General features: G+C 32.2%; 1 pseudogene; it reads right to left on the bottom strand.

Moving 5' to 3' along the window:
• Window positions 1-2,251: 2,251 nt before the first annotated feature.
• Window positions 2,252-3,191, bottom strand: LOC114397347 (annotated as a pseudogene).
• Window positions 3,192-4,572: the final 1,381 nt, after the last annotated feature.

Below are 4,572 nucleotides of genomic sequence, written 5' to 3'. Positions count from 1 at the left end.
GTACCCCTTCTGTTCCAAAATTCAAATAGGTTCTGCTCATCACATGTTCATTTACCAATGGGTGTGCATGGTTTGTTTAAAACCAAATCAAATCCAAGTTAAAACTAGATATAAGGGTTGGATTTTGAAACCATATCACTTTTTTCTTTTTTAAATCTGGTTTTGGTTTTTGGCCAAATTGATCTTTGGGCAAAACTTGATTTGGTTCAAAACCGGTTCTAAAACCAGTTTTTAAACCAAACTTTATTCTGAAACCTGTATTGAACTGATATAAAATTAGTTTTATATATGAAGTTTGTAAAAAAATGGTTTTGAAACTGATTAACTGAACCATTTGTTAAGAAGTAATTAACCGGTATGGTTTGAAAACTGGTTTACATTATATGGATTTTTGAAACATGGTTTGCTTTGGGTTATGGATTGGTTTAGTTTAATTGCTTCTTCTGATCACCCTACTAGTCTACTACCATTTTTTGTGTTAGCAAAGCAAATTGAAAGAGACATGGTAAAATTTGTTGTATCAACTTAATAATTTGTTTGTTTTTGTTGATGCAAATAACAATCTAAGCTGTTTTCTTTTTCCTTACTTTATAGTTTTCTCAACAAATAAAATAAAATTCTACACTATCCTGTCAAATTAAAATATATTTATATTTTTGCTGAAGTTTAAGAATGTCCATCTGCTTCTGCTGTTAATACTCATATAGTACAGAATCTCTCTTTTCCTCCCTCCCTATCTCTCTCTTACAACCCAACAAATGAAATTTCTTTTTTAATTGTTTTACAAATTTTATTTACAAATGATTTTAATGTCATGAAATAAGTTAGCGAACATTTCTTCAACAGCAATTGTTCTTCCGGAACAGAGTGTAGCGGCACAGAAGACGGGTTTGACTGTAAACAAGAAAGGTTTGACTTTAAAAGAACTTCTCCAGCACACATCATATCTCATCACAATCCAAAAGTTTCGTAGAGGTATATTTATTTTTTTATAATATGTTGTCATTATAGAATTGCCTTTAAATGTACGTATTAGTGTCATTAATCCTCTATAGAACTATAGAACAAATTTTAAATGGGCAAACTTTTTAACAGGGACTAAAAATCCAAATTTGAAATAAGTGAGGGACAACATGCTTATTCAGTCCTATTTTTAAAATATATATATAAACATGGAAAAATTGACTATCTTCATATTGTTAATTTCTTTACAAAGTTAAATACAATCACATTGGATAGTTATAAATCAACAGTTGAATAGAGTAAAATCATATTTTATATAAAATTATATATGATGCAATATTTGGTGTATATTATGCTGGTATAATTTGATCTTCCTCCATATGTGTGTGTCCTTTTTGTCTTAGATTGCTTTCGAGTTGTAACTTTTTCTCTCTAACTTGCAGTGAACTCAGGATCAAAACTGGTAAACTTTGTTAGAGGAACTCGGCATCAGTTTTATGAATCTCAGAGCATACTTGGCATCATCATCTACTAACATACTTTTCCCAAGTTTAAGTTGCAAGCAGTTTTGAGGTCTGCCTGCAGCCACTTTGTTTCACTTTGTAGAAATCTAAATTTTGCCTTTTGCTTCCAATTGTCCGTAGCAATGTTTTGTTCTATTAGTTAGTCTTATGTGATGAGGGTCAATGGCTTAGACACAGTAGATACTACATAGGTTTTTCCTATACAAGCAAGTATACAACAATATTGTTATGAGTAAAGATATCTGACCAAAATCTTGATGGTAATATAACTTTAAAAATTATATGAAATTATTTAAGCCTATATAATTATCTTAAGTAAGATAAATTCTTTTCATTTGTTATCAGTCCCTTTAAAAAAGATTAATAACAAATAAAAAAACTATTAAAAAATAAATATAAAATTTATTAATTTGTCAAGAAATAAAAAAAAACTTGTCAAAGATAAAAAATAATTATTTTTTTATTAGAGACTCAATGCAAAATTTTTTTTTATCAAAAAACAAACATAAAATTTAGATATTTATCAGAAATTACAAGCATATTTTAGTTAAATAAGGATAATAGTTCAATGTATATGCACTCCACCGTATAAATTAATTTTATATTGTCATTCAATTATAAATTATTATTTGAATTATTTTAAGATAGTTATTTTAAAAATCAACAAATTTATCATATATTATGAGTTGATGTATACATAATACTTTTTCTCGTTGAATAATCATAATCATCCAAATATGCTGAAGCAATTTTTAAGACAATTACTGGATATAATATTATTCAAGATAATTGTTACAAATAAAATTCATTTGTTGATGGTTGGAAGGTCAATTTTGACGTATATGACTCTTATGGGGTATATTTTCATGTTTTGCATTAAATTGATGAACACCAGATCCAACTAGGAACCACACTAATATGAATTGATTCATAAGACTATTTAGTGACATGAGCAGTGAAAGAATCAATTTCCATGCGAGAAACCACACCTGCATCCATGGACCTATGGAGGGCACCTTTAAGCCTCACTACTCTCCATCGCATCTCATCACCTTCCATCGTTTCCATCAACCTTCTCACAACATTCTCAACAACTGAAGCACTAACCAACACATTCCTTTTTGCCCAATCCTTCAAAACCAAACCAACCTTGAGCACCTATATATGTCATCAAAACCGTGTTTCTTGGCTGGTCAAAGTGCATAGGCCATGCTGTTATTGGCACCCCCATGGTTAAGCTCTCCAAATTAACAAGAGTTCCATCCACATGCAGTGACTAATAAACCCTCCTGTTGAAGGGTGGCTCTGAATTTCCAATTGGGGTGCCCAGTCCCTCACAACTAGCCCCATGCCTTCAACTCTCTCTTCAAACTCATTTGGAAGCTCATGCCTTTTTTCCCTCATTTCCATTAAAGATGCCTCCTTTATTAGCATCTCCCAACACCCAGATAAATTTGTGCTTGCTTTTCTCCGACACTGTTGCAATCTCTTGGATTTGCTCCTCTGCGAAACTTGTTGTGGTCCCAAAAAACACATATATAACAAAATTTGGCTCTTGCTTATCAAGCCATTCCATGCATGAGTGTCTTCCTTTTGCATCTTCTTCTCAATACCTGCAGGGTTGAATGGCCCCAATGCCCAAAGCTTCTTGCCACCACCCTCCAACAACTCAATGTAAGGACCTTCGTATTGGACTGTTGACATGATAATTCAAGTTTATCTTTTAGTTTGTTTTCATTTGAAATCAAACTTAATTTAAGTTATAGATAATTTAATAGATAACTTAGGGTTCTGTTATTCTCTTTTATTCTATATATACATCTCTTGTGCATATATGTTGAATAAAATCCTATTTTATATTCTCTATATGGTATCAGATTAGTTCCATGCCTAACAACATTTTTCAATCCACCAATGACTTCCCTTACCTCCCTGATAGAAATCACCACGGCCTATGTTATGATGAAGCAACCCAGCACAGAAGAATGGCTAGCAGACAAGAAGGAGACAAGCACTAAAAGGAAATCAAGCAGGCCACACCACTTGGATGATTTCGTGACTCATCCTGCACCTAAAAGCTGAGCTGGCAGTATGTCATTGGAAGGAGAAGATGCCTTGTCTGCTAGAATATCCATTCTGTTATTTGCTCCCTAGGACCTGCTGAAAGAATAAATTAGCTGTGCATTAGATGCTTATATATATGAAGCGAGAATGTAATGGAAAGGCAAGCAATACAATCAGAAATTTCCTCTCTTAATCTCCCTTTTCTGGAGGTCTTCTAGTCCTCGAATTCTAGGGGAGCAATCCCTCTCTAAATTACGATTTTCTTGTAGTGAAAATTACGTATACCTACTTGTGTATATATATCTTTTATTTTGAGATGATCTTTTAATTGATTCGTAAGTTCCTGAAGTATTTGACAATTTTAATTAGGTCCCTAAACTATTTTTTTAATTGGATCCTTTCGGCTAATTGTTGTTACAAAAAATTAATAAACACTTCTTTTGACCATTGATAGTTAGACTTGGAACTGACATCCTTATTAGATGACTAAGGATGTTATGGATGATGTTTGGAAGAGTCTTGTTGTTCGTTATGTAGTTAAATGTTTTCTGCAGGTAGGAACCATGTCGGGTTATGATAACAATCATTTCTTATTTAGGTGTATGATAAGATGTCTAGCATATTCTCTTAAAGACTTCAACTACTATTCTATCACCATAGGAGAAGTTCCTCATTGATTTTCCAGTTTATTTTGTTGTGTCAACTACATGTATGATTCTAAATTGCAGTTGCATTGTGATTGTGATTGTGGTTGCGGCCATTGTAGTTGCAGGCAGTGCGACTGCTATGATGTGGATTTCAGCTATTACAGTGTGGAATTGTTATATGTTTGTACTAAATGTAATAAAGAATTTTACAATTGTTCTAATTTTACAATTTTACAGTTATCTTCTATTCTAATTTCATTGAAGTCACTGTGCATAATTCAACATGTATCCCACTGTTAATGTTCTCCTCGCAACCTTTGTAAGTAACAATTATCATCTATATTCTAAACAAAGAAAACATGTATATATAACCG

Source organism: Glycine soja, chromosome 18 (genome assembly GCF_004193775.1).
Source record: "Glycine soja cultivar W05 chromosome 18, ASM419377v2, whole genome shotgun sequence".
Taxonomy (NCBI): Eukaryota; Viridiplantae; Streptophyta; class Magnoliopsida; order Fabales; family Fabaceae; genus Glycine; species Glycine soja.
This window is presented reverse-complemented; position numbering and strand designations above follow the sequence as displayed.